The sequence below is a fragment of the Suricata suricatta genome, chromosome 4 (genome assembly GCF_006229205.1).
Source record: "Suricata suricatta isolate VVHF042 chromosome 4, meerkat_22Aug2017_6uvM2_HiC, whole genome shotgun sequence".
Taxonomy (NCBI): domain Eukaryota; kingdom Metazoa; phylum Chordata; class Mammalia; order Carnivora; family Herpestidae; genus Suricata; species Suricata suricatta.
Genome location: NC_043703.1, coordinates 103,846,176 through 103,858,160, shown reverse-complemented (window position 1 = coordinate 103,858,160; position 11,985 = coordinate 103,846,176). Strand labels below are relative to the sequence as shown.

General features: G+C 41.4%; 1 long non-coding RNA gene across 2 annotated transcripts; it reads left to right on the top strand.

Moving 5' to 3' along the window:
* The first annotated feature begins 7,110 nt into the window (after positions 1 to 7,110).
* On the top strand, positions 7,111 to 11,498 carry LOC115289002. Of its 2 annotated transcripts, none has more exons than XR_003907325.1 (3): positions 7,111 to 7,209; positions 9,044 to 9,169; positions 10,225 to 11,498. It is a non-coding gene; the product is annotated as an uncharacterized LOC115289002 (long non-coding RNA). The 2 variants fall into 2 exon arrangements; XR_003907326.1 differs by having other exon boundaries at positions 7,111 to 7,439.
* The last annotated feature ends 487 nt before the right edge of the window (positions 11,499 to 11,985 follow it).

Below are 11,985 nucleotides of genomic sequence, written 5' to 3'. Positions count from 1 at the left end.
GTCATGTCTGCCTTACAAGGCTGTTGTGATAATTACATAAAAAAATACATTTAGAAACATCTGGAATAGCACAGATTCATAATAACTGTCAAGTTCTCCTATTTCTCCTTACCTCTCTTTCCAATTCAGAGAAATCTGTGTCTAAGCCATTTGGGTGTAACAATTTGTTATATTTACTTTCTTGTGACTTTCAATTTTTTTTGTGACTCTTCATTCTCCATCATCTCTCCCCATTAGTCTATAATCTGCCAAAGGAAGGGACCCTTATTTACATATCATCATTTTCCCTTCCTCATCTAGCATAATTCTATATGCACAGTGAGGATCCATAACATTTTATTAGAAGAGTGAATATTAGTTACTTACTCTAATATTTGGTTAAAAAATTAATTTCCATAAAATAAAAGCCATGAATTAGTAACAGCGTACTCTCTCTTTACACTTCCAGTACATTGTTTATGGCTGAATTTACGTACAGTGGGGAGAGTGCATCAGTCTGATTTCAAGTTGTTTTCTATCACCTAAGCTGGTTAGCTCTGTAAGGCCATAGGTGGTTGGTACTAATGTAAGATCATGCATTTAATCCCAATGTGGATGTGTTTACAGACAAAGCTTTGCTATGCCTACAGACTATCTGTGTATTTCCAGGCAAGTGTTAAAAACTAAAAACAATGCTACTAGCATTGTTCTAGGATCGGCTTAGGAAGTAAGCAGTAAGGATCAGTGCAAACAAAGGAAGATGAAAATCAAGCCTCATGCACCACTTGTGATGGAAAGCTGGCCTGGAGGTCTTGGTAGTCAAGGACAGTACATTTAAGCATTGAACATTTGGCTTATGACCTACTGCACTGATGAAATGAAGTGTAGTGCCTAAAGGAAGGAGAGCATAGTGGCTATGAGTGTGGTCTCTGGAGCCAGATGGTCTGACTGCTCTGTGACTGTTAGTCAGTCAAGTTACATGGCCATGCTCTGCCTCAGTTTCCCAACTGAGAAACTAGGAGACTAACAGTTCCCACCTCAAGGCATGGTCTTGAGGCATAAAGAGGTAACACATGCAAAGCCCTTACCACAGTGAGGGCTGTGCAAGGATTAGGTATTAACTTGGCAAGATCTGGAAAGCCTCACGATAATTCTGCATGAGCGTTCATTTCTTCTGTCTGGGCTCCTGCTCCTGCATTATTGGGAGCAGGCCCTGAGCAGCATGTCAAGGAATGCTGAGACTCAAATCCTCACCACTCCTTCCTCTCAGCAGAGAGGTAGGAGAAGAGCAAAGGCAGAAGCTCCACCGGCAGTAGATCCCAAGTCCCTTCTGCCATTGCTCACGTGCTGTCAAAGCCAATTGACAGACACGTGTGCCCCATTTCTGGGATGCCCAGTGTCCTGAAGCTCTCAGGGCTGATGTCCTTAAGTAGCACATCTAGATACACAAACACCAAACTAAAAGCAAAACAAGAAATGCAAAATAAAGAAACAGCTTTCCAAGGACTGAGGAAGCTTAGCAGAGAAAGGAGAGAGGGGGCCACACCACCTAAATACCTTCCTCCTAGAGACCACAACAAAGTAAGAGCTGCTCAATGCATGGCGAAGGCTAAATCAAAACTTCTCACAAAGGTGAGCTCTCAGAATCCAGAGAAAATGTTGGTGGTGCCTTCAGACATTATCCATCTGACTAGCAATGGGAAAGTAACGATTTTTTGTGAATTCTGCTGGTAAGTTGCTACAGCCTTAAAAGATATGTGGTAGTATGTGTCATCTGATTTTGATGTGATTTCTAGAAAGAGAAAGGTAAGTTAAAAATAGAGATTCCATTTTAATGCATGTTTACTCTTGCCTTTGTCTGGAGTCCAAAAACGACAACACATTCTTCCCATTTACTAGAGCAGCATTATTTTATATAATGTTTAAAGTCACGTGCACCGCCAAGGCACCCCTCCAAGAAGGTAAGCCTGATGTTCACATCTATCACGTACCCTTTGGACTTTTTTAACTTAAGGGCATTTCAGTGGGGAGGAAGATCTACCCAATACGAGCCAGGTGGAGTTTTATTCCTTCATGCTGTTTGTGATAAACTTCAGGGGACATAGTTAACATTCAACAAAACCCGAAATTTCTGGGGCCTCCCCAGCAGGAGGATAGTATCACCACTCTTAGAGCAGTTCTGAGTTTTAAGACACTGCCAAACAGTCCAGGCATAGAATGGGACAACGTATATAATTCCTGGGGGGGGGGGGATTCTGCAAGCACCTAAAGTATTTGATATTCATGTACAGCTCTTCTCCCACATTACGATGATGATGATGGTGACAATATCCTTGTTATTATTGCTCTTTGTTTTCTTAGGAATAGTCTCTTTCAGGAAGACAGAACAGTTCACCTTCTGGCAGGGCAGTCATTCTTTTGGATCACAGGGTATCATTTTGCCAGCTTCTCGGGTTGCTAAATTGCTGAGAAAACCATAGAGGTTTGGGCTTCGTGCCTGGAAGAGGCCCAGCTGGAGATGAGCTCTGGGTGCAAGCCTCTACTGTGCTCTTCTGTCCCTTTGGTCCTATTCTCTACAAATGGAACAAGGGGAAAGGTTGCCAGAGTCCAGCTTTGTTTTCAAATTCACTTCACCCATCACTTCTAAGAACCTAATAGGACCCAGGTCTGTGCTTTGGACTGTTGGAGTTAAGAGATTACAAATTTGGGGGAAAAGTTAAGGTTGAGACACATTAAATTCATACACACACACACACACACACACACACACCATCAGGCCTTAAAGAGCATAGGGTAGAAATATCCTCAAGCTCTCCTGTCCTTAGAAATGAGTTAGAACATCCCTAGCAAAGCTCTAGGGAGAGTGCATTTGCTGGGACATTAACCAAGATATTTGGAGATCTCACTTTTCTGCTGGAAGTAGGAGAGCAAAGACAATGTTAATTGCAAGAAAATGAGCAAAGAAGCGGGCTTTAACTTTCATGCTCTAACAGGGCCAGAGAGGGAGATTACAAGGAAAGCACAAAGGCAAATGCATGAGGCGGTCTCCTGCCTCCCCAGGGAGGGAGATGAGCATCACAGGATTTGCTGTAGAGGCCCACGGCCAGCACAATCTATTAAATAGCTCAAGTTAGTCAATGTGGAAGAAATTTTTAGACACACATGCCCAACCATATGTGCATGGCCAAGATTTAAAATAGAAAAGTGAGAGACTGTTGGATGACTGAGGATTTTTCCCTTGCCAGGAAGTCCTCCTTAAGGATTTCATAGCTTGCAAAAGAGAATTGCTTGCCAGACAAGCCAAGAAAAAGACACAGAAGATTGGGACCTGCTTCCTTAATGATGAAATGTCATACTGCTATGTAAATCAACCCAAAGAATAGAGGCAGGCATGATTAAGATGGCTTTGCAGAAACAAGAGAGGTTTCTCGACATCTCTTCCCTAAACTACTGTAATTCCTCAAGCCTCAGGGCTGGAGGTACACGTGCACCCGTGCACACACACATGCACACACACAATGGAACCTTACTGGTGGTGTCACTGGGCAAGAAGGGAACTACTCTGTCATAGGAATTCTATGTCACAATGAAAAATTACACTGTGGGGCTCCAATTCATGAGGGCATATTCTCTGTTGTCAAGTTGGTGGCAGATCAAAGAGCTACCCCACTGGGTTTCAGTGTTTTGTTTTCATGTATGTGGAATGACATGATAAGAACACAGGATGGATCCTATTAGCCACATGAGAATTAGCTTTGTTAACTTTCATACCAAGTAGATGCTTTTTAGTGTTGTTTTACTAGCAAACACCCATCTTAGCAAGTCTATGCCTCAGTTCCTCTCTCTGCTTCCCCTCCAGCTTCTCTTCTGCTCCCTTCCTTCCTGAGCCCAGAAGAAAGAACTGAGACGGCACACCATTCTGTAGAATCATGTAGGAAACACCGAGATTGTCTGTGATGGCCAACATTTTGTTATGTCATCACTCAATATCTACAGTTGAAAATATTCTTGTCATGTCTGGGAAAAGAGTGGTTTGGGTACAGCATAAAAATAAAGCTGTTCTCTCATACCTTGGAAGCTTCAATACTTCAGGGCTCTGACTCTTGGGTCATTTACTGTAATTTATGTGTTCCAGAAGAATTGCAATCACACCTTCTAGAAGTTCCATACCCCAGGAAGCTTCCTCCTAAATTGTACCATCAATTTTCAATTCACTTAGATTCCTATAATTTTATGACTAGAGGGGGCTTTAGGATTGATTTAATCAAATTCTGTCGTTTCACAGAAGAGAAAGGTGAGGCCCTGAAATGTTAAGTGAGTTCTTATATTACAAAGGTACTTGCTAGGTAAGTCTGTGTGAGTTTCGTGGTTCTTTGCCTTCTAGTGTAATATTCTTCACATTACGCTCAACTTCAGTGTCATGCTATATAATTAACTTTTCCATGTTCCCTGGAATAATATGGATCTACCTACCCAAAATCAGTCCTTATGATTGAAGTTTAGCCTACTAAAAGCAAAGTGATCTCTGATGACTGACTGGCAAAAAAGAATACTTACCAGAAAAACTGGGAAATGTGCTGCTGCTGATAACAAACCGTGATTATCTAAATTACATTAAATATCATAAGCACATGAGTAATTAATGCCAGGAACAGTCCTGTATTATGAAGAAAATATTAATATGATGAAAGACTAGCCTATGAATCACCTGGAGAATATGTGTGAACCATAAATATTCCACACATTAATGGGAATCACTGTTCCACAGGCAGTGAAGTGGCTGCCATACTCCTGCACCAGGACCCACCCAAACTATCACCTCCCCCATCATCAGTAGCTAACTTTGGTGTATCTTCTCTAGAAGACAACAGTTGAGTGCCAGGAATTGGCAGTTTTCATTGACATCCCAGCTGTAAAGGTGGTGAAAAGAAGCCCATCTACTATCTTCCCAGAGAGACACGAGAACAACTTCAAGGACTATGACTTCACACAGGTGATGATGCCAAGCCTCTCTAGGGAGACTGATCCCACAGTCTTCTAATTATGCCATCATTATGTCTAACCAATGGGCTACATTTTGACGTTCACCATTCTTGTCAATGTCAATTACTCATTTAGGGTGCACTTGCGAAGGTTTCTAAACTCCTAACACATTGGGGCTTTCTCATCCTTGGGGAATTTCATAATCAAACCTGCTTCTCTATCCCTTTTCTATTCTGCCTCTCCCAAGTAGGGAAGGGCAATGGAAAGAGGATTAAACCAGAAATTCAGATACTTGAATTCCAGTTCTGACACCTTAACTAAGTACACAGACTTGGGAAAGTCACTTGATCTCCTGGACCTTGGTTTCCTCATCTGCAAAAGAAAAGCATTGAAGGAGTAAATGCAAATGTTTCTGGCAGTTTTAGTATTCTGGGAACTTCTTATAGCACAGGACTATTGCCAGAGAGATGTCAGAGATTATAAAGCCCCTGGAAGATATGGCTTAAATTCTCCTAATTATAATGTCTAACAAATTCTGAGCCCTGAACAAATAATCAAGTGTCAAGGGAAAGAATCCCCACATTATTTATTGTCCTGCAAGTTACTATGAAATACTAATGTCAAGTGCTAGTGATGGTACTTGAATTACTGTATGTACTCAGATAATTATCGTATGTAATTTGCAAATATGCAACAGCATGTACACTGTAATAATAAGGATAACAATACAGTTGATAACAACTTAGGCTTGCGTAAGATTATTTTACTTAGAGTTTCAAAGTGTTTTATAAACACTGGCTCATCTATTTTCTGAATACCAATAATGCAAGGTACAGCTGCAGACAGAGAAAGGGAGGGAGTGAAGTATATATCCACACTTTGGAGATGGGCAATTGGGGTCCTGACAAAAGTACTGATTTCCCCTGGGTGACACAAAACCAGAAACAGACCTGGAAACATGGACCCAGTTTCCGGGTATGCAGCCTGCTGCTCAGAACACAAGCCCACTCCAGTTCTCCAATTTATAGTATGAAGTTTATGACATGGCATTACCCAGGCACTTTGGGGTGTCAATTTCCTTTACAATTTTATAAAATATCATTTGGAAGGAGGAAGAAATGTATGCTTGTGCACTAAGAGCTCTCCTGCCTGCCCACCCTCTTGGGATAAGAGTTGGTTTCACCTGAACAGAGTTGCAAATAGGAGGCACACTCTCAATGCTGTGAAAGCCATGGGGTTTGTTTTTAATTTAAAGAACTGCTCTGATTTGGCTACACATTTTAAGCAGGCACTGTATAATACAAATCCACTGAATTCACTCAGACAGGAACAAGTTATGCCATCCTAATACTGTCTAGAAACCAGATATATAGTTACTGTTTTCTTTTTCTTTCCTTATTTTTTTTTCCTCTGGCTGCACAAAATTAGTTCCTCTGATACCGAGATTCTAGAAGCTCATTGTCTTGCAAAATATTCAGGTGCCTCACGATGATCTACAATAATAAACCTCCAGTGTTATGGCAAAACACAGATAAAAATGTGAAAAAACATATATGCATGTATATATAAAATGAAATATAGATGTGGTATGAGTGAATCACAACACAAAGAGAAGCCAGGTAGGGAGGGAGGAAGACAGCCTTCCTTCCAATCATGTGAACTGGGAAATAGAATGGATGCTCATTAAAGTAGTTTACCAGGACTCCAATTTGTTCTGTGATTAAGAGGTATCGGTTGGAGGAGATTGGCGAGGGAGATCAATATACTTGTCTTCACTCTTAATTCTTTTTTAATGTCTCTGTCTCCACAGAGCAGCTGAATCAGAGACTTAGAGTCAATCTTTATCCACCAGGGGGCTGCGCTTCAGAAAAGAAACCCCAAACCCCCAAAACAAAAAAAACAAAGTTTGGGGCAATACCAAAAAAATCAAGTTGACACCCAACTCCCTCTGTCCCAAATGCCCAACTTTTCCTCAAGTATTGTCATGTTCCTGGCCAACAGATGCAACAGGGATAAGAGACAGAGGATGGAAAGAGTCATGGACAAAATGACTCACCATCTTCAAATGGGATGACAGCATAAAGCACCTCACATAGTATTTTATGCTGAAGCAGCTAGCCATGCTCTTCCTCCACCCTTTCATCTTTCTCTACAATGCAAGCTAAAGTTCTTACAAGAAGCTCAGTGGTGCCATAATCCTCTATGTCTCCCAGGTTCAACCTCTCTGGAAGTGGTTCTTAGCCAGAGGTAATTGTGCCCACCAGAGCACATATGCAACGTGAGGAAACACTTTTGATTGTCACAACTAGGGGGAGGAGGGCTACTGGTATCTAGTAGATATAAACTTGGATTCTGCTAACCATCTTATGGTGCATGGGACAGACTCCAGCAGCAAATAACTTACCAGCTCAAAACATGAAAGGTGCCGAGACTCACAAACCATGCTCTTTGGTGACCTTGAGGCTTCCTCCCAAGTGGTGAGTGACATTACTCACTGAAATCTGCATCCTTGATCCAGAATTATTTTAACAATCTGAAATGTAGAATTCCTCCTGCTTCACAATGTATGCTGCATAGAGCTAAGAGTCACATCATCTCAAAACAAGTTGGAAGTGGTCAATTCAAGGGACTGAAAGGGGCTCTAAGGGTGGAAAGGAGCTGATGTGTTGTTGCTATTATTGGTTGTAACACTTCTGTGCCTGTAAGATTTATTTTTTAATTAATTAATTTTTTTTTTTTAGTTTTGAGAGACAGAGAGAGAGAGTGAGCAGGGGAGGGTCAGAGAGAGAGGGAGACCCAGAATCTGAAGCAGGCTCCAGGCTCTGAGCGGTCAGCACAGAGCCCGACGCGGGGCTCGAGCCCATGAACTGTGAGATCATGAGCTGAGCCGAAGCCGATGTTTAACCAACTGAACCACCCAGGTGCCTCAACTGTGTGCCTGTAAGTTTTTATCTGTATGATGTAGGCTGTCATGTGTTCATTAAAACTTGATGCTTCCACTTTCTGGACACATAGACTCTATGTCCCAGGCTCCTTTGCAGTTGGATGGTGATGTGACTGAGTACCAGCCAACAGAATATGAGAGGAAGTAACAGAAGCATTTCTAGGCCTGGTTGAGAATGGACATCCTGAGTGATTAGCATCAAATGTCTAGGGTATTGGTGACAGCAGCATGCATGGCCAAGACCATTCTGGCAGAACTCCGTCTCTATTGCCCTGCTGCCTAGCCACATTTAGGCCTTGCCCATTTCTGAACCTGAAGTTCCTATTAAGCTTCCTATTCATTCTGAAGCAATTATAAATTTTTTTCTTTAGTTAACCAATTTTAAAATGGATTGCCTACAAGAAAAGTCCTTGAGGGATAAATGAGTATTGAGAACGTGGCGCTGGATAAAAATCATGTAGTAAATGGATGGGGCACCTGGGTGGCTCAGTTGGTTAAGTGTCTGACTTCGGCTCAGGTTATGATCTCATGGTTCATAGGTTTGAGCCCCGCATCGGGCTCTGTGCTGACAGCTACCTCAGAGCCTGGAGCCTGCTTCAGATTCTGTGTGACCCTCTCCTGCTCGTGCTGTCTCTCTCTGTCCCTCAAAAATAAATTTAAAAAATTCAAAAGAAAAATTTTGTAAATTACGTAGTAAATGGAAAGCTAACTTTAACCCTATTGCCTCCTGCTGGAGATTAAGAGTAGTGCATTAATTACAGCTTTCACTTAACTGTGGCAATTCAGTTTTCCTACACATGACTGCTTCCCCAAATGTGAAAGCTTGTTAATATAGACTCAGGTTCCCATCCTGAGAAGTGATTCCACCTTTCTAAGTCAACATCCTGACTTCAACTGCTTTACCTACTTGGCAGATTGGTTTTGAGAATCCAACAAAATAATGTATTTCATGATGCTTTATAAATTAAGAGCATTATATGAATGTATGGAAAAGATTATTTTGTGTGCAATTCACCTTAAGAATAGCAACAAAAATTTCAAAGAAACTCCTCTATTTCACAAGAAAGCCACATGTCTTTCTACAATGTAGGCTGCAAATCCAGTTTACATTATAATGATACTTTTTTCCCCCCACAGGTAGAAATTAACTATTCTTATTAGAACTACCATCCAAGAGTGGACATACATTGTTTCATGGAAATACCACTAAGGGAATGAGAGTTTGTGAAAAATGGATGAGGAAAGAAATCCAGATTTAAAGAAGTGAGTTTTAAAAGGACATTTTTATGGAACTCTCAGAGAAGGTTTGCATATACTTGGTACAATGTGAAATGGTGGAGTTGACTTCAGATTTTCTGGAGGACTTCATGCTCTCTCATGCTCATTCAGGAGGATGCCCCTGAATCTTTTCATGAAGCATAATAATCACTGCAGACAGAAGATACTTCTGATTTAAAATTCTCATGGAATAGAGGCACTTCAGCTAGTTAGCAAATGCTTGTGATTCCTGCTGCAGAAAAGTAGAGGAAGCACTTGGGATGCCACCACTTGGGGACAGAGCAAGAGGCCACCCTATAGTTTGTAACTTCAGTCTCCTGGAGAATCCTGAAGCTGCCATTGCACATATAAGCACACAAATTCTCCAGATGATGGCTTATGCTTGAAGCTTATTTATAGGGTTTGATAAATTCTATCAAACATGAACTTAAATTTTAACTTCTTTCAAAATGTAAAAGCCCCAAGGGTCAAAAATATTTTCCATAGAGTAATATAAAAGAAAAGACAGGAGGATGACTTTAGGAAATCTGGCTTTTAATTCTGTCTCTGCCACCAGACTATGTCAAGAATTATAACTATCCTGGAAATCATTTTCCTCGTTTACAAAATGACAGTGTTAGAATAGAATGGGTGAATTTCAGAAACATTCTAGCTGTATTCTTTCCCTAAGTCAACCTTTAATTCTTCATAAATGCTTAGTAGATTAAAAATGCTTACGAATGGAAGCAATGCTCTGCTTGGAGTACAGGGTAAAGACTGGGAGCCAGGAAAAGGCTCTATGTAGAGCAACTTTGGAAAGCAGTGGACAAGCTAAGCCCTGCACTGAACTCCACAAAGCTCTAAAACTGAGAACTTGTTTTTTTCAAATTTTAATTGAAGCATAGTTGACACATGGTGTTATATTAGTTTCAGGTGTACAACATGAAGGGTCAACATCTATATACATTAGAAAATACCCACCATGGTAAGTATAGTTACCGTCTGTCACTACACAAAGCTATTACAATATTATTGACTATATGAACTTGTTTTGTTTGCAGAGTAAGAAAGGTCTGAAGGTAAATGGGATGGAGGGCAGAGGAGAGCCAAAGACGAGCAAGGACAAGTCTGGGAAGGCCAGCTTTGTCTAGTTCATAACTACATCTAATGTGGGTTCTGGCTGCAAATGGTGGTTTGGAAGCCTAGAACTGAAGAGGCGCAGATGATGACTAATTAGCAAGGATACTGCAGAAGAGCATCCCACTAACCACCTGTGGCTTGGCTAAGCAATCTAGTAAGAGATATCTATGACATTTTCAGAGACTTTTAAGTCTCTGTAGGTAATGCAATGCCCACTTCAGTCTAACCTCCTGAACCAGCAGCAGAGGCCCACTGGCTGCAGATCAGTGGCTCAGTCAGCTGAGAGTTAATGCCTCACACTCTGCAGATAGAGTGGTGAGGAGGGGAGGAGGCAAAGCAGGAAGAAGCAAGTTAGATGCAAAGAGCCAGACACTGCCTCTTACCATAGTCCCTACATAAACCCTTCTTAAGAAAGCATCTCTCCCTCCAAAAGATGAGCATACTTATCAAACCATCAATTAAGAGGGGGGTGGGGGAAAGAAGGAAAAAATAAAGGAAAATCTCCCTTCCTGAAATGTGCTTTAAGTTTGGGGACTCAGATTTAAAACTGTATCCCTGGACTAAGTTCAAATCTAGCCAAAGATGATGTTTCCATTCAAAAGTTTCAACCTGCTGGAGAAAGAAGTTCTTACTTCAGAAACTCAAATGCACTGATTAAAAGTGAGTGCCACAAACACACACTCCAATATCATCAAGAGAGAGTCAGAACCCACACCAGAGTTAACAGGAAACTCGGTGGAGGAGAGTCAGAGTCACCACTGAAACAAAAGCCCTGGCTCTGAATGCCAGCTCAGCAGGCAGCGCTCGCCTTTTCAATGGGACTCACTCTTTGATGTGTGTTTTTTCACGGCAACTTTCATGTGGTGATGGAAGAAGCTAAGAGCAAGGTGGTAGCATTATGTGAAGACCAATGCTTTCAAATGCCCTTTGCCCTTCAACAGCACCAGGCAGACAAAGAAGAACCACATAGCCCGGAGAAGCCTACCTGTTTTTTAAAGAATATCTGTGCTAGCAGAATCTAAAAGGGTGAGAAGGAGCACGCTCTTCAATGGCAGAAAAAAATTTGGTGGGGTCACTTAGAGAGATAGATTTGGCTTAAAATAGGAGTTCACTTGCAGCTTCACTTGGATCATAACCCAAATTAAAATTATTTGTGTCCAATTAGCTTAAAATAAAATGTCCCGGTGTGTGGCAAGCCTTTCACACATTTATTTTCAGTAGCGGAAGAATGAAGCAGCAGTAGAAGTAACAGGACCTGGAGCCTTGGGAAACTACACAGGTGTGTCTTGTTTTACATAATACATGCATTCCTGGGAAAGCTAAGTAGAAACGGAACAATATTTTTGTATATAAGGTACATGCTATTTTAAAAGCATGTCACTGAGAACTCTGAATTTTGACAGATAAACAGAGCTTTTCATATTCTGGGTTTGTCTAATGGGGTTGACTTACTCCTCAGATCTGAGCCCACTGTTTGGGGCCCTCTGACAGCAGCAAGTGCCTACAGGGAACCTTTAAAAGCTGTCCTGGGTCAGCTTACCTAAAAGGTCAAATGAGGAAGGAGCCAGAAAGACACCTAATATCATTAGGTAGGAATAGCCAACTGAGAACTCTAAGCTGCTCCATGGATCCACATAGTACCTGGGATGGGGGCCAACTGTTCTCAGGAACGGTGAGGGAGG